The sequence below is a fragment of the Giraffa tippelskirchi genome, chromosome 1 (assembly GCF_054371585.1).
Source record: "Giraffa tippelskirchi isolate mGirTip1 chromosome 1, T2T-mGirTip1v1.2.pri, whole genome shotgun sequence".
Classification (NCBI taxonomy): domain Eukaryota; kingdom Metazoa; phylum Chordata; class Mammalia; order Artiodactyla; family Giraffidae; genus Giraffa; species Giraffa tippelskirchi.
Window position 1 is genome coordinate 139,376,271 of NC_137275.1, and position 26,270 is coordinate 139,402,540.

At 37.1% G+C, this 26,270-nt stretch overlaps 1 long non-coding RNA gene across 1 annotated transcript; it reads left to right on the plus strand.

The window, feature by feature from the left end:
* The first annotated feature begins 338 nt into the window (after window positions 1-338).
* Window positions 339-23,571, plus strand: LOC145509476 (uncharacterized). Its single transcript, XR_014056108.1, has 3 exons — window positions 339-509; window positions 9,178-9,235; window positions 21,020-23,571. It is a non-coding gene; the product is annotated as an uncharacterized LOC145509476 (long non-coding RNA).
* Window positions 23,572-26,270: the final 2,699 nt, after the last annotated feature.

Here is a 26,270-nt window from a genome sequence, read left to right on the forward strand (position 1 = left end):
TACTCACTTTCAGCCTATGTGGGCTTAAAAAAAAAGTCTCCAAAAATTCAAAAGCTTAAACATGTTTTCTGAGAAAAGTGGAGTTAAGATGAAGACTAAAAGATAGCAAGCAGGAATCCTGAACTTTTGGAAAGTAAACAATAAGCATCTAAATATCTCATATATCAAGGCAGAAATCTCTAAGGAAATGAGAAAATATTTGAATTGAACATAATAAAAATACGTTATAAAGTGTGTAGAATGTAGCTTAAACCATGTGTACGGGGAAATTAATACCCTTCAATTCATAACATATAACTGAAGAACTGAACATGTTGAAAAGTTATCTAGAAATCATCCCATGGGAGGCGGGGCTAAGATGGCGGAGGAATAGGACGGGGAGACCACTCTCTCTTCCACAAATTTATCCAAAGAACATCTGAACGCTGACCAAACTTCACAAAACTACTTCTGAACGCTGGCAGAGGACATCAGACATCCACAAAGACAGCGCATTATCTTCAAGAGAGGTAGGAGAAATTATAAAAGATAAAAAGAGAGACAAAAGAGTTAGGGACGGAGACCCGTCCCGGGGAGGGAGTCGTAAAAGAGGAGAAATTTCCAAGCACCAGGAAACCCTCTCACCGGAGGGTTTGGGGGAAGATTTCTTATCTCGGAGGGCAACATAACTGGGAGAAAAAATAAATAAAACCCACAGATTACGTGCCTAAAGCAACTCCCAGCAAAGAACCCCAGACGCTCGCATCCGCCACCAGCAAGTGGGGGCTGAACGGAGAGGGGCGGGCGGCACTGCTTAGGGTAAGGACTGGCCCAAACGCCCTGAGGGCGATCTGAGGGAGCTAACGTGAGATAGTAACCTAAACTGTGGGACAGCCAGAGAGAGAGAACTATCCCGCGAAAAGCCCAACTCTAAGGCACTGCCGGCCCGCTCACAGAACAAAGGACTGAGCGATACCAGAGGAGAGCTAGCCGGCTGCGGACCGCCCCATCCCCCGCCGGACACAGCGGGCAGGCGGGGCCCGCCAGAGCCGGAAAGGGGCAAACTCGGCTCCAGAGAGGGCACCCCCTACCAAACTGCAAACAGGCTCCCAGTTTCTAAGCAAAGACTGCCTGAGATCCCGGAGGGTCGACAGCCGCCGGGAGGGTCGCAGCCAGAGACCAGCTCCCCAGAACCGACACAAAGCACACCGGAGCCGGGCGCGCCCGTAAACCGAGGCGGGGACCAGGGAGGTGATAAGCCACACCGCCCCAACAGGGGAGAGTGCGCTCGCCAAACTCCTGGCCGCCTAAGCAGCTCCGACTGGGAACGGCACAAGCCGTGGGCGAAACCGAGTCTGCGCCTTTGTGGAGTAACCGGGAGCCTGAACCTGAGCGGCTTAGACCTGGGAAGTGCACGCATCTCAGGGCCCACTCCCCGGCCGAGTAACCTGAAGCCTGAGCAGGGTAGACGGGGAAAGCACACAGGCCGTGTGCGGGGGCGAACCCAGTGCGCCGAGACACTGCGAGCTCACCACACACACGCCAGGTTTGCAGTGTTCCTCCCTCCCCACAGCACAACTGAACAAGCGAACCTAAAGAGACCACTTCCACCCCTTTGTTGCAGGGCGGAAATTAGATACTGAAGAGACCTCCAAACAGAAGCCAAATAAACAGAGGGAAGCGCCTTGGAAGTGACAGGCCAACAGATTAAAATCCCAGTAGTTAATACTGACTGCATAGAAAGGGGCCTATAGATCTTGAAAAGTATAAGCAGGAACAAGGATCTATCTGAAACTGAGCAGACCCCACACTGCTCACAACAGCTCCAGAGAAAGTCCGGGATATATATATTTTTTTTTACTATTAATTTTTTTTTTAATTTAAAAAAAAATTTTTTTTCTCTTCTTTCCTTTTTCTTCAAGTCCTCTATTACACCTTTAACTTTCATTTTCATAACCCACTATTAACTTGAAAAAAAACCCCTATTTTTAAAGCAAACTGCATACATATATCTTATACCTTTTGTGTTTTCTTTTGTTACTGTTTTTTTCCTGTTTTACTTTTTTTACTGTTTTTTTTCTTTTTACACTGTTTCCTTTTTTTCTTTTTTTATATTGTAAGTTTTATAAGAGTCTAATCTCTACTCTAGATTTTTAATCTTTGTTTTACATATTTGATATCAATTTTGTACATTTAAGAACCCAATCTTTAGGACCCATTTTTACTCAGGAGTGTGATCACTGGCCTGATTACTCTCTCCCCCTATTGATGCTCTTTCTTCTCCCCCAGGGAACCTCTATCTCCCACCCTCCTCCTTCTCTTCTCAACCCAATTCTGTGAATCTCTGAGGGTGTTCTGGGTACCGGAGAACACTTCAGGAACAGACTACTGCCCAGATCTCTCTCTCCCCTCTTGATTCCTCCCTTTCTACTCGTGCTCACCTCTATTACCTTCCTCCCCCCTCTCTATGTATCTCTGTGAACCACTCTGACGGTTCCAGACTGTGGAAATCACAGAGGGAAGTGCTTACTGGCTAGATTGCTCTCTCCACATTTGAATTCCCCTCTTCCCCTCCTGGTCACCTCAAACCCCTCCCCCCCACCTCATCTCTCCATGTAACTCAGTGAACCTTTCTGGGTATCCCTCACTGTGAAGAATCTTTTCACCATTAATTTAAAAGTTTTATTATTGATGCTGTATGGATGGAGAAGTCTTGAGGCTACTGCAAGAATAAGACTGAAAGCCAGGGGAAACATTAACTAATAAGAGACCATCCAATAGCCTCCACATATAGACTGAAACCAAGCTCCACCCAAGAGCCAATAAGTTCCAGAGCAAGACATACCACGCAAATTCTCCAGCAACGCAGGAACATAGCCCTGAGCATCAATATACAGGCTGCCCAGAGGCACACCAAATCCATAGACATCTCAAAAATTAATACTGGTCACTCCATTGCACTCTAAAGAGCAGAAATCCAGCTCCACCCACCAGAACACCGACACAAGCTCCCCCAACCAGGAAGCCTTGACAAGCCACCTGTGCAACCCCACCCACAGTGAGGAACCTCCACAATAAAGAGGAACTTCAAACTACCAGAATACAGAAAGGCCACGCCTAACACAGCAATCTAAACAAGATGAAAAGGCAGAAAAACACTCAGCAAGTAAAGGAAAATGAGAAATGCCCACCAAACCAAACAAAAGAGGAGGAGATAGGGAATCTATCTGAAAAAGAATTTAGAATAATGATAATAAAAATGATCCAAAATCTTGAAAGAAAAATGGAGTTACAGATAAATAGCCTGGAGACAAGGATTGAGAAGATGCAAGAAATGTTTATCAAGGACCTAGAAGAAATAAAAAGGAGTCAATATATAATGAATAATGAAATAAAAGAGATAAAAGACACTCTGGAGGGAACCAACAGTAGAATAACGGAGGCAGAAGATAGGATAAGTGAGGTAGAAGATAGAATGATGGAAATAAACGAAGCAGAGAGGAAAAAAGAAAAAAGAATCAAAAGAAATGAGTAAAACCTCCGGGACCTCTGCGACAATATGAAACGCCCCAACATTCGAATCATAGGAGTCCCAGAAGAAGAAGATAAAAGGAAAGGCCATGAAAAAATACTCGAGGAGATAATAGTTGAAAATTTCCCTAAAATGAGGAAAGAAATAGTCACAGAAGTCCAAGAAACCCAGAGAGTTCCAAACAGGATAAACCCAAGGCGAAACACCCCAAGACACATATTAATCAAATTAACAAAGATCAAACACAAAGAACAAATATTGAAAGCAGCAAGGGAAAAGCAACAAATAACACACAAGGGGATCCCCATAAGGATAACAGCTGATCTTTCAATAGAAACCCTTCAGGCTAGAAGGGAATGGCAGGACATACTTAAAGTAATGAAAGAGAATAATCTACAACCCAGATTACTGTACCCAGCAAGGATCTCATTCAGATATGAAGGAGAATTCAAAAGCTTTACAGACAAGCAAGAGCTGAGGGAATTCAGCACCACCAAACCAGCTCTCCAACAAATGCTAAAGGATCTTCTCTAAACAGGAAACACAGAAAGGATGTTTCAACACGAACTCAAAACAACAAAGTAAATGGCAACGGGATCATACTTATCAATAATTACCTTAAACGTAAATGGGTTGAATGCCCCAACCAAAAGACAAAGGCTTGCTGAATGGATACAAAAACAAGACCCCTATATATGCTGTCTACAAGAGACCCACCTCAAAACTAGGGACACACACAGGCTGAAAGTGAAGGGATGGAAAAACATATTTCATGCAAACGGAGACCAAAAGAAAGCAGGAGTCGCAATGCTCATTTCAGATAAAATAGACTTTAAAATAAAGGATGTGAAAAGGGACAAAGAAGGACACTACATAAAGATCAAAGGATCAATCCAAGAAGAAGACGTAACAATCATAAATATATATGCACCCAACATAGGAGCACCACAATATATAAGGCAAATACTAACAAGTATGAAAGGGGAAATTAACAATAACACAATAATAGTGGGAGACTTTAATACTCCACTCACGCACATGGATAGATCAACTAAACAGAAAATTAACAAGGAAACACAAACTTTAAATGATACAATAGACAAATTAGATTTAATTGATATTTACAGGACTTTCCACCCCCAAACAACCAATTTTACCTTTTTCTCAAGTGCACACGGAACTTTCTCCAGGATAGATCACATCCTGGGCCATAAATCTAGCCTTGGTAAATTCAAAAAAATTGAAATCATCCCAGCCATCTTCTCTGACCACAATGCAGTAAGATTAGACCTCAATTACAGGAAAAAAACTGTTAAAAATTCCAACATATGGAGGCTAAACAACACGATTCTGAATAACCAACAAATCACAGAAGAAATCAAAAAAGAAATCAAATTATGCATAGAAACGAATGAAAATGAAAACACAACAACCCAAAACCTATGGGACACTGTAAAAGCAATGCTAAGAGGAAGGTTCATAGCAATACAGGCGTACCTCAAGAAACAAGAAAAAAATCAAATAAATCAACTAACTCTACACCTAAAGCAACTAGAGAAGGAAGAAATGAAGAACCCCAGGGTCAGTAGAAGGAAAGAAATCTTAAAAATTAGGGCAGAAATAAATGCAAAAGAAACAAAAGAGACCATAGCAAAAATCAACAAAACTAAAAGCTGGTTTTTCGAGAAGATAAAAATTGACAAGCCATTAGCCAGACTCATCAAGAAACAAAGGGAGAAGAATCAGATCAACAAAATTAGAAATGAAAATGGAGAGATCACAACAGACTCCACAGAAATACAAAGGATCATAAGAGACTACTGCCAATGGCTATATGCCAATAAAATGGACAACTTGGAAGAAATGGACAGATTCTTAGAAAAGTATAACTTTCCAGAACTGAACCAGGAAGAAATAGAAGATCTTAACAGACCCATTACAAGCACGGAAATCGAAACTGTAATCAGAAATCTTCCAGCAAACAAAAGCCCAGGACCAGACGGCTTCACAGCGGAATTCTACCAAAAATTTAGAGAAGAGCTAACACCTATCCTACTCAAACTCTTCCAGAAAATTGCAGAAGATGGTAAACTTCCAAACTCATTTTATGAGGCCACCATCACCCTAATTCCAAAACCAGACAAAGATGTCACAAAAAAAGAAAACTACAGGCCAATATCACTGATGAACATAGATGCAAAAATCCTTAATAAAATTCTAGCAAACAGAATCCAACATCATATTAAAAAGATCATACATCATGACTAAGTGGGCTTTATCCCAGGAATGCAAGGTTTTTTTAACATCCGCAAATCAATCAATGTAATACACCACATTAACAAATTGAAAGAAAAAAACCATATGGTTATCTCAATAGATGCAGAAAAAGCCTTTGACAAAATTCAGCATCCATTTATGATAAAAACCCTCCAGAAAGCAGGAATAGAAGGAACATACCTCAACATAATAAAAACTATATATGACAAACCCACAGCAAACATTATCCTCAATGGTGAAAAATTGAAAGCATTTCCCCTAAAGTCAGGAACAAGGCAAGGATGCCCACTTTCACCACTACTATTCAACATAGTTTTGGAAGTTTTGGCCACAGCAATCAGAACAGAAAAAGAAATAAAAGGAATACAGATAGGAAAAGAAGAAGTAAAACTCTCACTGTTTGCAGATGACATGATCCTCTACATAGAAAACCCTAAAGACTCTACTAGAAAATTACTAGAGCTAATCAATGAATATAGTAAAGTTGCAGGATATAAAATTAACACACAGAAATCCCTAGCATTCCTATACTCCAATAATGAGAAAACAAAGAGAAATTAAGGAAACAATACCATTCACCATTGCAACAAAAAGAATAAAATACTTAGGAATATATCTACCTAAAGAAACAAAAGACATATATAGAAAACTATAAAACACTGATGAAAGAAATCAAAGAGGACACAAAAAGATGGAGAAATATACCGTGTTCATGGATTGGAAGAATTAATATAGTGAAAATGAGTATACTACCCAAAGCAATCTATAGATTCAATGCAATCCCTATCAAGCTACCAGTGGTATTTTTCACAGAACTAGAACAAATCATCTCACAATTTGTATGGAAATATAAGAAACCTCGAATAGCCAAAGCAATCTTGAGGAAGAAGAATGGAACTGGAGGAATCAACCTGCCTGACTTCAGGCTCTACTACAAAGCCACAGTCATCAAGACAGTATGGTACTGGCACAAAGATAGACATATAGATCAATGGAACAAAATAGAAAGCCCAGAGATAAACCCACGCACCTATGGACACCTTATCTTCGAAAAAGGAGGCAAGAATATACAATGGAGAAAAGACAATCTCTTTAATAAGTGGTGCTGGGAAAACTGGTCAACCACTTGTAAAAGAATGAAACTAGAACACTTCCTAACACCATACACAAAAATAAACTCAAAATGGATTAAAGATCTAAACGTAAGACCAGAAACTATAAAACTTCTAGAGGAAAACATAGGCAAAACACTCTCCGACATAAATCACAGGATCCTCCATGACCCACCTCCCAGAATATTGGAAATAAAAGCAAAAATAAACAAATAGGACCTAATTAAAATTAAAAGCTTTTGCACAACGAAGGGAACTATAAGCAAGGTGAAAAGACAGCCTTCAGAATGGGAGAAAATAATAGCAAACGAAGCAACAGACAAACGATTAATCTCAAAAATATACAAGCAACTTCTGCAGCTGAATTCCAGAAAAATAAACGACCCAATCAAAAAATGGGCCAAAGAACTCAACAGACATTTCTCCAAAGAAGACATACAGATGGCTAACAAACACATGAAAAGATGCTCAACATCACTCATTATTAGAGAAATGCAAATCAAAACCACAATGAGGTATCATTTCACACCAGTCAGAATGGCTGCTATCCAAAAGTCTACAAACAATAAATGCTGGAGAGGGTGTGGAGAAAAGGGAACCCTCTTACACTGTTGGTGGGAATGCAAACTAGTACAGCCACTATGGAGAACAGTGTGGAGATTCCTTAAAAAACTGGGAATAGAACTGCCATATGACCCAGCAATCCCACTGCTGGGCATACACACCGAGGATACCAGAATTGAAAGAGACACGTGTACCCCAATGTTCATCGCAGCACTGTTTACAATAGCCAGGACATGGAAGCAACCTAGATGTCCATCAGCAGAGGAATGGATAAGGAAGCTGTGGTACATATACACAATGGAATATACTCAGCCATTAAAAAAAATACATTTGAATCGGTTCTACTGAGATGGATGAAACTGGAGCCCATTATACAGAGTGAAGTAAGCCAGAAAGAAAAACACCAATATAGTATACTAATGCATATATATGGAATTTGAAAGATGGTAATGATAACCCTATATGCGAGACAGAATAAGAGACACAGATGCATAGAACAATCTTATGGACTCTGAGGGAGAAGGTGAGGGTGGGACGTTCTGCGAGAGTAGCATTGAAACATGTATATTGTCATATGTGAAATACAACACCATTCCATGTTCGATGCATGAGACAAATGCTTAGGACCGGGGCAATGGGATGACCCAGAGGGATGGGATGGGGAGGGAGGTGGGTGGGGGGTCCAGGAAGGGGAACACATGTAAACCCATGGCTGATTCATGTCAATGTATGGCAAAAACTATTACAATATTGTAAAGTAATTAGCCCCCAACTAAAATAAATAAATTTATTAAAAAAAAAATCATCCCATGAAACTACAAGAAACACAGCAAATTTAACTCAAATAAGGTATAAGAAAGTAAATAAAATATAATTTAATAAATTATTATAAAATAAATATTAAAGGCTCAACAAAATCAAAGTTTTTTAAAAAGATAATAAAATTGATAAATTTGTCAAGATTGACACTGAAAAATAAGAGACACAGAGAGAAACAAAAAAAAAAAGGCAAGAGAGAAGAGAGATACCAATGTAAAATTTTGTGAATATAAACAGATCACAGTACATCATAAGTGACTTTACAGCATTACAATTGAAAGTGTAAATAAAATATACAAATTTTGAGGAAAGCATACCAAAACTGACGCACAAAAAAGTGAAACTCAAAATGGTTTATCTTTACTAAATAATTTAAATTTATAATAAAAACACTTTCACAAAGAAAATTTCAACTCCAGTGGTATAAATAATATCAACACCCCAGAAACCCTACTTTTTGCAGAATAGAGAAAGAAAACCCATCCTAATTACAGTTAATGATGAAATATTAAATGTTTTCCTTCTGATATTGGTTACTAGATAAAGATGCCTGACAATATCACTACAGATAATAAAATCAAGCAAGATAAATAAGATGCATGAGTGAAAAACAAAGAAAAATTCTCATTATGTTTAGATCACAAAATTGACAACAAACAGTTGATAAATTTAGAATCCAAAAGTAATTTGAGTAAAGTCACTGGATATCATAGAAAAATCAATTTTATTTCTAAATATCAAGAACAATAAGGAAATGAAATTTTTAAATGCCATCTAATTAAAAGGTTCTATGTTGTAAATACTTAAATTTTCCAAAACTGTCATATAATATCAATGAAATCACAATAAAACTTTTACATGACAAAGTATTTTGTTTTGCTTTTTGTGGGATAGGAGTGAAGAAATAAAGTACTTCTAAAATTGATATGGCAGTACAACCAGCCAAGAATAGGTAAGACTCACTAGTAACAAAGTAGGACGTTTGTTCCATAGAACAGCAAATTTAATATAAAGTTGTTGTTCAGTCACCAAGCCATGTTCAACTCTTTGCGACCCCATGGACTGAGGCATGCCAGGGTTCCCTGTCCTTCACTATCTCCCAGAGTTTGCCCAAGTACAATAACTAATATCGTGTACCACTGACCCAAAATTGAACTACAAGACCAAAGGACCAAAAATTGAGTCATGTAAATATGGAGACTTGCTTTATTATAAATGGTAAAGGACAGTTACTAATAAATAAATTAAACATAGATTTCAAAGTTTTAATAATAATAAAGGGTGGGTGTTTATGGCAACCCACTCCAATATTCTTGACTGGGAAATCCCATGGACAGAGGAGCCTAGTGGGCCACAGTCCATAGGGTCTCAAAGAGTCAGACATGACTGAGTATACACACAGAGAAAAAAAAATCATTCCTCAGCTTCATATTTCACACATCCATCAATATCTTGTTAACTCTAGATTTAATTATGAAGACAACTTCAACAAAGATTTTAGAAGGCCATACAGAGACTAGTTTTGAGACTCTGGGTAAGGAAAAAATTTCTTAAATTAGATACAGAACACTGACCACAAGAGATAGAGTGATAAATTTATCAAAATCACAACTATGACACTGAAAAGGCAAGGCATCCAATGAGATAAGATATTTGCCATGCAGGTAACACATAAAATGCTCATATTCAGAATAACATAAAAGAATCCACAAATTGATAAGAAAAAACCCTGAAAATTGAATAGAAGAAAGGTGCAATAAAGTAAAAAAAAAAAAAAAAAAAAAAATCCAAATGCCTAATAAAACTTTGAATCAGGAACCAAATTCCAGAAATCAGTACATGTGAATTTCCCCCTGATATGGTTAAAATTAAAATGACTTAAAATGCCATGTGATTTAAAGGCTGTGGAGCAACTGAATTTCACAAACACTATTGCCAGAGTGTACATTGGTTAAATAATTTTGTAAAACTCTTTGCTATTATTAACTAAGTGGAATTAAATGCTGATGTTCTGACCTAGCAATTCTATTCCTAACTCTTTATGCAACAGAAATTCATGCAGCAAATGACATGTCTAAGAATATTTATGTATGTTTTATTCATAATAGCAACAACTTTATTGTTCATCAGTAGTACAAAAGATAAATAAGGACATAATTAAGTTTAATTTAGTGAATTATAGGTACATGCAATAGCATGAATGGTCCTTTCAGACCTTTTATTGATGAACTAATTCAATCATAAAGAAAATACTACTTTTTTGGTAGCATTCAAATTATAAGTCAGTCAAAACTAAACAAGATTAGAAGTTTGGATTAGAGATATTTCCATTAAGATACAATGAGAATTCTAAAATTGCAGGTTCAAAACCATTACTTAAATAGCGGAAAATGATCTTAGGAAAACTGAAATGGACAAGGTAGATTATATGCCAAAACATAATGCACCATGATGAACTCCACTTACAATCAAACACTTGTCAGATCAACTTAAAAACAGTCTTAAAATATAAGGATTATTTGTTAGCCATGTGGAGGAAAAACAAATTTCGTAGCTTTGAAATCACAGAAGAGATCACAAAAACAATACTGAGAAATGTAAACATATAAACTTAAACTGTGTTCTTTTCAGAATAAAAGTTGATTATTATGAATCACTCAGATGTAATAGTTCAAAATATTTATCAGGAGAAAATGAAGGGTCTAATATAAGTACATGAAAGGTTATGAGGAATTTTTTTAAAAATAAATAAAATCACTAGAGTATGTTTGTGTTAGTCACTCAGTCGTGTCCGACTCTTTGTGACTCTATGGACTGTAGCTTGTCAGGCTCCTCTGTCCATAGAATTCTCCAGGCAAGAATACTGGAGTGGGTTGCCACTCCCTTCTCTCCAGGGGATTTTCTCAACCTATGGAGTGAATCTGGGTCTCCTCATTGCAGGCAAGTTCTTTATTATCTGAACCACCAGGAATAACTTATGCCAATATAACAGGGAAAATACAAATGATCATAGTGAATGGACATAGTTACAATGAAATTGACTTCTTAGAGCCGATGGCATTGAATTTTATGCATACCTTTTGGAAATTATGATAAGAATTTATGACAAATGTCTTATAATACTATATTCATTTTCTAAACCACTCCAATTTTAGGATTGTACCCTAAGGAACTAATTCAATAGAATTTCAAACTAGTATGCATGAAAACATTTGTTGCACCATTATTGGTAATGCTAGAAAAAAGGTCCAACTTTTTAGGACACTTAAAGAAATGCCTGGTGTGTCAAAATGGTAAAATTATCTATAGTCATTAAAAGACTAATTAAGACCACCATTTTTAATAATTAAGAGCAAAATTTTAAGAATGAAAATAATTATTTAGCATGGTATCTACATTGTGATTGTGACTGTTAAAAAGTATGCACGTGAAAAAGAATATTGTTATCTTTTAGGATTTAACACAATAATGTCTATAAGAAGAAAATCAATGAACCAAGTTTTATTATTTTATATTATTGCAAACCTACAAAGTGCATAATAATGTATAGGACAGGAACCATTAGAATAGAGAACATCATTGACCTTCTGATTGGGGAAGAATAAAATGACCTTCAAGATAGAGAAGGGGTAAAAAAAAAAGTGAACAATTCTGCATTGAGTAACCTTGTTAATATCTACCAAAGAAATGAGACAGAAAGCAGGCACCGTCTTCGCTGACCTTCCAGGTACCTATGACATAGTATAACTTTGAGGCCTCAAATAAAAACTGCAGTCTATTGTACCTGACAGCAAGCTTTGCACTTTCATTATGCATATAATATCTAATAGATCTTTTGAAATCATTACCTGTCAAGAGGGGAAAAGAAAGGTAGAGGAAAAACCTTGAAGAATAGAGTTTGTCAAGGGTCAAAGTAAATGGCAATATACTTTAATAAGCAATAAGCTCCACATTATCTCTGGGTGGCCTATACACTCAGTGGACTGTGGTATCACAGACTGAATTGCAGAAAAACTTCTCAGTAGCTGAGAATACCCTTCTGGGATATTTTCTATTCATCAGTTTAAAGGAAAGTCGCTCAGTCGTGTCCGACTCTTTGCGACCCCGTGGACTGTAGCCTGCCAGGCTCCTCCGTCCATGGGATTCTCCAGGCAAGAATACTGGAGTGGTTTGCCATTTCCTTCTCCAGGGGATCTTCCCGACCCAGGGATCAAACCCAGGTCTCCCGCATTGGAGGCAGACGCTTTAACCTCTGAGCCACCAGGGAAGTCCATTCATCAGTTTATATGTAGACCAAAAAATTAAAAAAAAAAAAAAAAAAACACATCAATGCCACTGTTACTCTAAGTAATACGTAACTGAGAAGACAGATTTTTGAGCAAACAAAACCTTAAGATGTACTATATATTTATAATTATTATCCTTATGTTATCTACATTACTGTTTCCTTATATTAATAGTAACACTGAGAACTAATCTTCTATTTATCATATTTTTAGTACTCATTATCTAAGCAATGTATGCAGGCTAATAATAAGACCACAGACGAGGTATAATAAAATGCAAATTTTATTTGCTAGCAATGAAGGAAAAATATCTTTCAGGTAAATCTCTCTGACCACTGCATGCCAGCAACACAAAGAAAACTGCCTTTTCACAAACAATCTTGGATCTAAGAACATAGAAGTTAATAATTCCCTATTCTCCTAGACATTCCATAGATCACATTCTTGGGGCAGAGTAACTGACATAGAAACAGAAATGAGCGGGAGTCAAGTGACTCACATTCTAAGTCGCACTCTTTTGTAGAACACTTGCCATCATCTCGAAGTCTTGGATTTTGATTTTCTCATTGTATAAAAAGGAGTAAGTCTTGACACATAAGACGGTCTCCAAAGTTAATACCAACATTAGAGCCCTAATTCTAATCAGGAGCTAGACAAAAATTTCCCCTTCCTTTCAATCATGCATGCAAGAAGGAAGCAATACTCCTGCTGTGGTAGCAACCACACCCTGAAACAGTCTGGCAAATTGTTGAAATCATAAAGTCAACAAAGTTTTAATGACATGTACTACAAAAAAACACACTATCCCTCCTCCCAATACTACAAAGTCTAATGGGAAAATTCCCTTGCTGCCAGCTTGCAATGAAAAAAGTATGGAATTTACTAGCAAAATTTGCCTTTACTTTTAAAGGAGAATAAACTCAAGGTTCCTGTGGGGTTTCAGAACCCTGGGAACTTCGGAGCATAGTTTGTGGTGTGTAAGTGGTTGGTTACCCTCCTTTTGCTGGGCCTTTTATACCTAAAGATACCACTTAGTTAATACTAAGTATAAAGAAAGGAAATCCTAATACTAACCAAAAATATACTTTGGCCACCTGATGAGAAGAGCCAACTCACTGGAAAAGACCTTGATGCTGGGAAAGATTGAAAGCAGGAGGAGAAAGGGACGACAGGACGAGACGGTTGGATGGCATCACTGACTCAATGGATAAGAATATGAGCAAATTCCAGGAGAGAGTGAAGTCTGGCATGCTGCAGTCCATGGGATTGCAAAGAGTATGACACAACTGAGTGACTGAACAACAACAAATGTGAATTTTATATAAAAATATTTACTGAGATACTCTTAAGATTTAGACTACATATAACTTTTTTTTTTCATTTATAATTTTCAAATGAACTTCAAGAACACAAGTTTTAATTTAAAAAAAATATTATAGTTCATTGGATTCAGGTGACAATTTTAGGTGATACAAATGTCCGGTGATTTATCTTGGCAGTTATTTTTAACTTTAAATGTTAAATTTATTGGCACTCTAATAACTCCTATGCCTGTACTTATATTTTAACTTCCTTTTAAAAGAAAATAGATATAAAACTTCCAAGTCTAAAACAAAATACCTTTAGGACTACTTTTAAATAGAGATATTTTTTAAATAGAGTTTCAAACAAATAATTTGACTTTTAGTCAAAGAACTTTTGGCTGAACCTGGTGAAATATCTCCTTAACTTTCTGTCATGGAAGTCCTAGTTTTCTACCATCTTTACCAGGAAGTCTCCAAAACATTATCATTTTATTACTAATTCCCTTATTAATTCAACTTATTTCTCTTTAATAATTCAATATTAATTCACCTAGTATTTACTACCCAAAAAATTAAAAATCAGTATGGCATTTAATAGAAATTAGAACTTAGAATTCTAGCCACTAGGAATACACAGGCTGGTAATCCCCTTTGCAATATTTGTATAAATGAAATGTAAAATTTCAAGATAAATAGGTTAAAATATGTTTTCATCATTTTGCATTATTTAATTGTGGAAATACCGTAGAAATCACCTATCAGGATTTTGAACTGCCATATTACCAATATCCCTTACATTCAAATTGTCTCTGATTTTTTTCCCATGTTTTTTTCACTTTGTTTTAGATTGCATACCAGACTAGCACTCTCTGTATCACTAGATATTGACTCATATGTAATGTTATATTCTAAGCTAACTCCCTGCCTATTCATCACTAAATAACAGTAAGCAATTCCATCAGGAAAATTAGCAGGAATGACAAGCACAAAACACTAAAAACTGGATACGCTATAGTTCCCTGGGAAATGGACTTTTCTTAATGGTTGTCTAACTTAAAAAAAGAAATATTTTGTCTATATGTTATAGAAAGGTAAAGATATGTGTGTATGTGTATAAATTATATGCTTGCATGTGTGTGAATATACACTGATTATAGATGTTATATATATGAATATTTTGTGTGTAAATGTATACATATATATAATTTTGCAGAGAGATTATTTGCTATGTATTTTTAAACAAGTATACAGAGAAAATTGTTTAAGGATTAGCTTGTTTTAAGAGTTAACTCTATATCTCACAAGAGGTAATGTGGAATGCATGAAATAGACCCTTTTCTTCTTGACTCTCTATTTCAAGCATACCATGTCACTTATTGTGTACTTTCAATTTCACATAGGTCAAATAAAATATTTTATGAACATTCTTTTCTGTGAAACCATCCCGTGTTAATTCACACCTGAGAGCTGCTTCATTCAGTCTTTATCCATAAAAGAAATAAGCACACACTCTATTCTTTGAAGAGAGTCTCTCAACATAAATATCCAAAATCTTTATGGCTGTTTTCAAGACATATTATTTATATGATCAACATATTACAAAACATTTCTGGTGTGACATTCAACTCATGTTGACTTTACCTTGGGGACATTTTATTTTGTTTTAGTAAACACAGTTTCTGCTCACAGCCTACCATTCAGAGATTAAGATGCATCCCCCACAGTTGCGGTAACGTGTGGGAAGCACAAAGTCATGACCAACTACCAGATGGGATATTTGGATATTGGCAAGAGTTCTTTATTTTCCTGGCTACAAGCTGACAAACTAAATCTTTCTTCATCCATTACTGAAACAGAGCAGCAAATATAAGACAGTCCTACAAACAAAGACAGTAGACTGTCCACAGGAAGTCTCAAACTCTAAGGAATTGATATTTTAGTCTTTGAGTCTTAATTTTTCCCCTTACTTGGCCTTACTTTATTGTTATTCTTGCTGTTGCTATTTTTGTTGTAGTTGTTTGGCACCAAGGTTGAGAGGAGTTAGATTTTGGGGAGGTTTATTAAGCCAAGGTTTTCATTCCAAAATAGTTGGGGAAACTACTAATGTGATATTTACCACATGATTTATCTTTATGAGTCTTTATTTACTCACATGTAAAACCATTGTTAAAAATATCTTACTTAACAGAATATTAAGAACTTAAAATAGCATATGAAAAGTGCTTACCATAGTGTTAATAAGCAAATAGTAGGTGCTCAACTAACGGGACCTGCTAATTTTACCATCTTGTTCATAAGTTTTAGATCCTTATTTAACATCAAATAACTAGAAAACAGGTTGGCAAAGATTCATTAAAGGGCAAGTAAATATTTTAGGCTTTATAGGTTAAGATAAAAAAAGGAAAATCAAGGCTATTATGAAGATATTTACATAATCATTTAAAATATAACCATTTAAAACTATATTTAGCTCATTAGCTATTAAAACAAAAAGACAAAGCAAAACAAAAAATACAGGGTGAAGCAAGTCAGGGCCACCAGTCATTGTTGCTCATGCCTGAACGAGAAGATTAAAATTGAGAAAAGAAGTAAAACAATTCAGACCAATTTCAGCTATTTTGGTAAAAACAAAGCAAAAAAAACTAATTAGTCTTAGACAAAATAGGAATGATCTAGGTATTCTCTATCCTTAATGTTATTATGCCTTAGAATAAAATTATGTCTATGGAATGAACCTCAATCTTCTACTACTACTGTCATTCAAAGAAAGCTAAGACATGAAATGCACATACATCATGGGAAAAAGTCATGACAGAGAAATTAGTGGAAAAGAAAACATGGAAAAATATTGCAAAAGTTTTCTTTGCTGTTCAAAACCATAATACAGTCTATTAAATCACAGAAACACTGAGACTAAAATATTCATTTCTAGATACACTAAAGCTAATACTGATCATGTTATCCATCTATTAAATAGTATGTATTGTGCACTGACTATGTGTTAGACACTATTCGAGGCCAGAGAATATACCAACTAAACAAAAAAACTTCCTCATTATCTTAAAACATATATTCTGGTAGAGGAAATAGGAAATGGAAAGATACACCCATCTGAATGCAGAGTTCCAAAGAATAGCAGGGAGAGATAAGGAATCCTTCCTAAGTGATCAGTGCAAAGAAATAGAGAAAAACAATAGAACGGGAAAGACTAAAGATGTCTTCAAGAATATTAGAGACACAAAGGGAATATTTCATGCAAAGATGGAGACAATAAAGGACAGAAACACTATGGGCCTAACAGAAGCAGAAGATATTAAGAAGAGGTGGCAAGAATACACAGAAGAACTATGCAAAACAAGATCTTCATGACAAAGATAAGCACAACGATGTGATCATGCACCTAGAGCCAGACACTCTGAAGTCAAGTGGGCATTCGAAAGCATCACTATAAACAAGGAGGTGATGGAATGCCAGCTGAGCTATTTCAAATCCTAAAAGATGATGCTGTTAAAATGCTGCAATCAATATGTCAGCAAATTTGGAAAATTCAGCAGTGGCCACAGCACCGGAAAAAGTCAGTTTTCATTCCAATCCCAAAGAAAGGCAATGCCAGAGAATGTTCAAACTACTGCACAATAGCACTCATTTCACATGCTAGCAATGTAATGCTCAAAATTCTCCAAGCTAGGCTTCAACAGAGAACTTCGGTTCTACATGAACTGAGAAGTTCCAGCTGTTCAAGCTGGATTTAGAAAAGGCAGAGGAACCAGAGATCAAATTGCCAACATCTGTTGGGTCATCAAAAAGCAAGAGAGTTCCAGAAAAACATCTACTTCTGCTTTATTGACTATGCCAAAGCCTTTGACTGTGTAGATCACAACAAATTGTGGAAAATTCTTAATGAGATGGGAATACCAGACTACCTTACCTGCTTCCTGAGAAACCTGTATGCAGGTAAAGAAGAAACAGTTAGAACCAGGCATGGGACAACAGACTGGTTCCAAATCGGGAAAGGAGTATGTCAAGGCTGTATATTGTCACCCTGCTTACTTAACTTCTATGCAGAGTACATCATGTGAAATGCCAGGCTGGATGAAGCACCGCTGGAATCAAGACTGCCAGGAGAAATATCAATAACCTCAGATATGCAGATGACACCACCCTTATGGCAGAAAGCAAAGAGGAACTAAAGAGCCTCTTGATTAAGGTGAAAGAAGAGAGTGAAAAGTTGAGACTTAAGACTCAATGTTTAAAAGACTAAGATCATGGCAACTGGTCCCATCACTTCATAGCAAACAGACGGGAAACAATGGAAACAGTGACAGACTTTATTTTCTTGGGCACCGAAATCACTGCAGATGGTGACTACAGCCATGAAATTAAAAGACTGTTGCTCCTTGGAAGAAAGCTATGACAAACCTAGACAGTGTATTTAAAAGCAGAGACATTACTTTGGCAACAAAGCTCCATCTAGTCAAAGTTATGGTTTTTCCAGTAGTCATGTATGGATGTAAAAATTGGACTATGAAGAAAACTGAGGGCGGAAGAATTGATGCTTTTGAACTGTGGTGTTGGAGAAGACTCTTGAGAGTCCTCTGGATTGCAAGGAGAGCAAACCAGTCTATCCTAAAGGAAATCAGTCCTGAATATTCATTGGAAGGACTGATGCTGAATCTGAAGCTCCAGTATTTGGCAACATGAGGGGATGAGCAGACTCACTGGAAAAGGCCCTGATGCTGGGAAAGATTGAAGGTGGAGGGAGAAGAGAATAACCGAGGACGAGATGGTTGGATGGAAGTCATCACTGACTGAATGGACATGAGTTTGAGTAAGGTCTGGGAGATGGGGAAGGACAGAGAAGCCTGGCAAGTGCAGTCTATGGGGTTGCAGAGTCAAACAGGACTGACTGACTGAATAACAACAACAACAATAGGCAATAAAGAAACAGGATGGTGCATTAAAGGCTAGTGAGTGCTATTAAGTGTTTTGTAGTAAGTACTCTGAAAAACAATTAGACTAAAAGGGAAGATACCAAGCAATTCTGTGTGTGGAGGTGGGGGTGGGGTGGATTATGGGATAGGGCAGTTGCAATTTATGTAAGTAGTTAGGGAAGGTCTCACTGATATGAAACTAAGGAAGGTAAAAAAAAAAACAAAAAACTTTCCCTGCAGTCATCTGGAGAAAAAAAAACTACTAGGCTGAGGTAAATGAAAAGTCTCTAAGTTTGAAAGGTGCCTGGTATCAGGAGGAAACTGAACGGAGGCATGTGACAGGCTGACCACATGAAAGGAAGGACAGATGTCCTGTCAGATGGTGCTGTGTGAGCCACTCTAAAAAGACAATGCTTCTATCCTCTGAGAGAACACAGAAACCATTGGAGGGGTTACACAGGAGTGACAGGATATAACTTTCATTTTGGCAAAATTACTCAGTAGTGATTTGTTCCTAGGATCTTGGTATTCAGTTTGACAATGAGTGTAGGTAAATCATATTACCCTAATGAGAGATGTTCTTCAGCCTGGTATCATTTACCTTATTTTGATTTAGTTTGTAGATTAATTTTTCTTTCAAAATAAAGGTTTTCAATAACCAAATTATCAATTTACTCATTTATTATGAAACCAACAAGTGAAAGTCACTCAGCTGTATCCGACTCTTTGCGATCCCATGGACTGTACTGTCCATGGAATTCTCCAGGCTATAATACTGGAATGGGTAGTTTTTCCCTTCTCCAGGGGATCTTCCTAACCCAGGGATCAAACCTAGGTCTCCCACATTGCAGGCGGATTCTTTATCAGTTGAGCCACAAGGGAAACCCAAAACCAACAAAGATACATGCAATATACGTTAGGTGTTAGATTCTCTGTGGGTCACCTACAGTGTAAGAATGGTTCAGATGTATTAAAAGAGTCTATTCTCTACTGGGGGGATTGTAATGAAACAATATGAAAATATGGGAAAAAGTTTACAATGAAGAATCCAATACACCATCAAGCTATAATATCTTCTGCATCTTATTGATATCAATGATTCTGCTACAAACAGCAATAATCACAATGGTAATAAATGAGCAACCAATGAGCAAATGGGCAGCTTCTTGGAATAACTGCCACTAACTCTATATGTGATCCAAAGGACCTCATTTTCCATTTACATAATATTAGAAGGTATATTATTCTGTATCTTACCATATTTTTGAGCATTTGTAACTATTATTGTTGGTTCAATTTCACAAAAGTGTCTGCTTTTCTACAGTTGATAGTCTTTATCTTGAAACTGAAAAGAAAAAGTTTTTTTTTTAAATATCTAAGAATTATATGCTATCAGCTAGTAGCAATCAAGGTGCCACAAAATTAGAATTGGTAATCAATAGCATAAAATCATGTAGTGGTGTGGTATGGATTTCCAATGAAGTGTATGTGAAAAAACACAGGATTAGACATAAGGAAAACCTTAATTCAAATGCTAGCTTTGTGACTTGCTGTTGTTATGGTCATGTCAACTTTTATATCAAGTTAAATTTATTTATTGTCTTATTTATTTTCTTTCTATCTAGGATGAAATTTTATCTCAAGGAAATTAACTGACCTGACCATAAAGGAAGTCAGAACTATTGGGATTTCAGCACAATCAAATCTAGATGAGGAAGTACCAGAAATATTGGGTGACTGCTAACAATTGAGTGCAGGAACAAATACCATGGGCACTGGTTGATAAAAATCAAAAGAACGGTATAAACGGTGAAGACTGCCTAAGGGCTCAGAGGATATAAAAATCACAAATAGAAGGAAAGATCAGTAAAACTTCACAGAGGAGGTTGAACATACTCAAGAAAAGATATTTGAAGGAGAGATGAGGCTTAAAGAAAGGGTAACAGAAAGGGCATTCCAATGAAATGGAATGACTAGTGATCCTAGTTGGTGAAACATGAGGCATGAACATAGAAGGGGAAGATGACTGAATTTAGTTGCAAGAGAGGACACAGAGAGAGGAAGAGGTAATACACTATGCAAGGAAAGGGAGTTTGTGGCCAAATTACAGGGATTTCAAAACTCAAATTTTTATGACTTTAAAATTTTGTTTCCAAGCAATGAAGCATTTACTTGCATTACAAGTCTGTGTTATTGTATTTACTATTTCTTTTAGGCGGTCATCTCACATTTATTCCCTGGTGGTTCAGATGGTAAAAATCTGCCTGCAGTCCAGGAGACCTGGCTTTGTTCCCTGGGTTGGGAAGATCCCCTGGAGAAGGAAATGGCAACCCACTCTGTACTCCTGCCTGGAGAATTCCATGGACAGAGGAGCTTGGTGAGCTACAATCCACGGGATCCCAAAGAGTCGTACACAACTGAAAACTAACACCCACACACTCACACTTGATAAGATCATATCCCATACTGTTTTTAGGATAACCAAAGGACAAAGAAATAAAATTTTAATGCATATAGCCATGAGAATTGGTAAGAATTTTCTATAATAAAAGTTCAAGGCATTTTTTTCCTACGTCTAAGCTTTTCAAGTTAAGAACTTTTAGCTTAAAGTTAGAATTACGGGTTACAGGTTGCTTTATAGTATAATTTTAATTAGCTTTATATTTACTGCTTAAGCTCAGTTAAAGCTTATTTTGTAAACTTAAAAACTGAATAGTTTGGATTAGATGTCCTCTGAGGTCACTTCCTAAGGGAATATTTTAAATTCAAATATTTTAGCTTTTAAGGAAAAATTTTCATGTGAAGATTAATATTAATATAATATAGCCAAGTCTAGACAACACATTCAGAAGGTAAATCAATTTACTGTGAAGTTCCTAATAACAAAACCAATTACCCTTGTCATTTAAACAATTTTCAGTCTAAATTGTTGAAAAAGGACAGATCACAGGAAAGGATTTACTTTTTATATCAGGTACAAGAATTTGATCCTCAGTCTTAATACTTTTGTGACCTTGAATATGTTACTTAAACTCGATGAGCCTCATTTCTTTTCTCCACATAATGTGGCTAATAATAAATACATATATTCTCTATGCCTATTTGCTTTTGAAGTACTGTCCTCAATCTTTACTGGCTTTTCCATTTACCTTTTTTTAATTGGTCTGAATCTGAAATATAAGGCTGGTGGATCATACTTTCCTTTGTAGTTGACTTCACTTTGTCTATTCAGATCGGTTTTGATATTATTGAAGAAAGAATTTATCTCATCAGTGAATTACATATAGAAACAGTATGTTTGATCTGGAAAGCCAGTCTATTCCTTTCCTTTTACATGTGAGTAAACAGTCAGAAAAATTAAATAGCTTGCCCAAGATTAAACCATAAGATTAAAAGGAATGGCAAACCACTTCAGTATTCTTGCATTGAGAACCCCAGGAACAGTATAAAAAGGCAAAAAGACAGGACACCAAAAGATGAACTCCTCAGGTTTGTAGGTGCCCAATATGTTACTGGAGAGCAGTGGAGAAATAACTCCAGAAAGAATGAAGGGATGGAGCCAAAGCAGAAACAAACCCAACTGTGGATGTGACTGGTGATGGAAGAAAGGTCCGATGCTGTAAAGAGCAATATTGCATAGGAACCTGGAATGTTAGGTCTATGAATCAAGGCAAACTGGAAGTGGTCAAACAGGAGATGGCAAGAGTGAATGTCAACATTCTAGGAATCAGCGAACTAAAATGGACTGTCATGGGTGAATTTAACTCAGATGACCTTTATATCTACTACTGTGGGTAGGAATCACTTAGAAGAAAGGGAGTAGCCATCATAGTCAACAAAAGAGTCTGAAATGCAGTGCTTGGATGCAATCTCTGAAACGACAGAAGGATCTCTGTTCGTTTCCAAGGCAAACCATTCAATATCACAGTAATCCAAGTCTATGCCCTGACCAGTAACACTGAAGAAGCTGAATTTGAATGGTTCTATGAAGACCTACATGGAGAAGGAAATGGCAACCCACTCCAGTAATCTTGCCTAGAGAATCCTGTGGACAGAGGAGCCTGGTGGGCTGCTATCCATAGCGTCAAACAGAGTTGGACATGACTGAAGCAATTTAGCAGCAGCAGCAGCATGAAGACCTACAAGACCTTTTAGAACTAACACTCAAAAAAGATGTCCTTTTCATTATAGGGGATTGGAATGCAAAAGTAGGAAATCAAGAAACACCTTGAGTAACAGGCAAATTTGGACTAGGAGTACAGAATGAAGCAGAGCACAGGCTAATAGAATTTTGCCAAGAGAACGCACTGGTCATAGCAAACACCCTCTTCCAACAGCAGAAGAGAAGACTCTCCACATGGACGTCACCAGATGGCCAACACCAAAGTCAGATTGATTATATTCTTTACAGCCAAAGATGGAGAAGCTGTATACAGTCAGCAAAAACAAGATTGGGAGCTGACTGTGGCTGAGATCATGAACTCTTTATTGCCTAATTCAGACTTAAATTGAAGAAAGTAGGGGAAATCACTAGACCATTCAGGTATGACCTAAATCAAATCCCTTATGATTGTACAGTGAAAGTGAAAAATGTATTTAAGGGACTAGATCTGATAGACAGAGTGCCTGATGAACTATGGACAGAGGTTCATGACATTGTACAGGAGACAGGGATCAAGATCATCCCCGAGAAAAAGAAATGCAAAAAAGCAAAATGGCTGTATGAGGAGGTCTGACAAATAGCTGTGAAAATAAGAGAAGTGAAAAGCAAAGGAGAAAAGGAAAGATATACCCCTTGGAATGCAGACTCCAAAGAATAGCAGGAGAGATAAGAAAGGCTTCCTCAGTGATCCATGCAAAGAAATAGAGGAAAACAACCGGATGGGAAAGACTAGAGATCTCTTCAAGAAAATTAGAGATACCAAGGGAACATTTCATGCAAAGATGGGCTCAATAAAGGACAGAAATTGTAGGGACCTAACAGAAGCAGATGATATTAAGAAGAGATGGTAAGAATACACAGAAGAACTGTACAAAAAAGATCTTCATGACCCAGATAATCACGATGGTGTGATCACTCACCTAGAGCCAGACATCCTGGAATGTGAAGTCAAATGGGCCTTAGGAAGCATCACTAAGAATAAAGCTAGTGAAGGTTATGGAATTCCAGTTGAGCTATTTCAAATCCTAAAAGATCATGCTGTGAAAGTGCTGCACTCAATGTGCTAGCTCATTTGGAAAACTCAGCAGTGGCCACAGGACTGGAAAAGGTCAGTTCTCATTCCAATCCCACAGAAAGGCAATGCCAAAGAATGCCCAAACTACCGCACAATTGCACTCATCTCACACACTAGTAAAGAATGCTCAAAATTCTCCAAATCAGGCTTCAACAATACATACACTCTGAACTTCCATATGTTCAATCTGGTTTTAGAAAAGGCAGAGGAACCAGAGATTAAATTGCCAACATTTGTTGGGTCATTGAAAAAGCAAGAGAGTTCCAGAAAAACATCTATTTCTGCTTTACTGACTATGCCAAAGCCTTTAACTGTGTGGATCACAATAAACTGTGGAAAATTCTGAAACAGATGGGCATACCAGACCACTTGACCTGCTTCTTGAGAAACCTGTATGCAGATCAGTAAGCAACAGTTAGAACTGCACATGGAACAACAGACTGGATCAAAATAGGAAAAGGAGTACATCAAGGCTGTATATTGTCACCCTGCTTATTTAACTTATATGCGAAGTACATCATGAGAAATGCTGGGCTGGATGAAGCACAAGCTGGAATCAAGATTGCCAGGAGAAATATCAGTAACCTCAGATATGCAGATGACAACACTGTTATGGCAAAAAATGAAGAACTAAAGAGCCTCTTGAAAGTGAAAGAGGAGAGTGAAAGTGTTGGCTTAAAGCTCAACATTCAGAAAACTAAGATCATGGCATCCAGTCCCATCACTTCATGGCAAGTAGATGGGGAAACAGTGGATGACTTTATTTTGGGGGGCTCCAAAATCACTGCAGATGGTGATTGCAGCCATGAAATTAAAAGACTTACTCCTTGGAAGGAAAGTTATGACCAACCTAGATAGCATATTAAAAAGCAAAGACATTACTTTGCCAACAAAGGTGCATTTCTTCAAGGCTATGGTTTTACCAGTAGTAATGTACGGATGTGAGAGTTGTACTATAAAGAAAGCCGAGCACCAGAGAATTGATGCTTTTGAACTGTGGTGTTAGAGAAGACTCTTGAGAGTCCCTTGGACTGCAAGGAGATCCAACCAGTCTATCCTAAAAGAGATCAGTCCTGGGTATTCACTGGAAGGACTGATGTTGAAGCTGAAACTCCAATATTTTGGCCACCTGATGCAAAGAGCTGACTCATTAGAAAAGGCCCTGATGCTGGGAAAGGTGGAGGGCAGGAGGAGAAGGGGACGACGGAGGATGAGATGGTTGGATGGCATCACTGACTCAATGGACATGAGTTTGGGTAGACTCTGGGAGTTGGTGATGGACAGGGAGGCCTGGCGTGCTGCAGTCTGTGGGGTCGCAAAGAGTTGGACACGATTGAGCAACTGAACTGAAGGTTAAACAGTTGTAATATTTCCTCAGTAATTCTATCCCAGGAGAGTATTTAAAGTAGTGTACACAGCCATTGTATTTTAACTCAATTTCTACAATGTTACTCAATCAGTCTTACTGACTGACTACAAGTTAACTATAAGGAAAACAAAACATGCAATATATGTGAAAATTTAGACTCTCTCCAAAATATGGACTCTTGAAGATCAAATGTCATACTAGATTATATAAAATATTGTCATTTGGTAGAAAGTTTGTACAAATAAAAAATTAAGCTTGAAATGATCTTTAGTTACCTTTTCATTCTAGTATTTTTTATACCAAGTCTCTGTCACGAGCTGAGCACAGAGTAAGATCAGAAAACCTGAGCAGATTTAACAAAATGGAAACATGCAAAAGAAAAAAATAGCAAAAAAAAAAAAAATCACTTCTATGACACTAATAATGTTCTGTATTTGCTTTCTTCTCTCTTTATATAGTCCAGATAATTTCCTGAAAACAGGACCTTCGGTTTCTGAAAGCCCATCTGCTCTTGATGTTTATATATCCTCTAATGTATTGACTATTATAATTTTCTTCACATACACAGGATTTATTGCAAGATACAAGGCCCAGCTTAGTTCTCACCTAACATAAACTTGCTTGACCACTTTTAAACATAGTTAGCACCTAATAGAAGACAACATCATTCTCTCTGCACACTCCCTAGACTCAGTGAGTAACAAAATAAAGTCTTTTATCCAACTTCATATCGAAAAGGGAAAAGGTGAAATCAATGGAACAATAAAAACTGCAATCTCTTTTTGTCACATTTTATGACCTCATCACCAGCAAACTCCACAAGGTCATCACTCTTTGTATTAGTCTGTTAACAGTCTGGG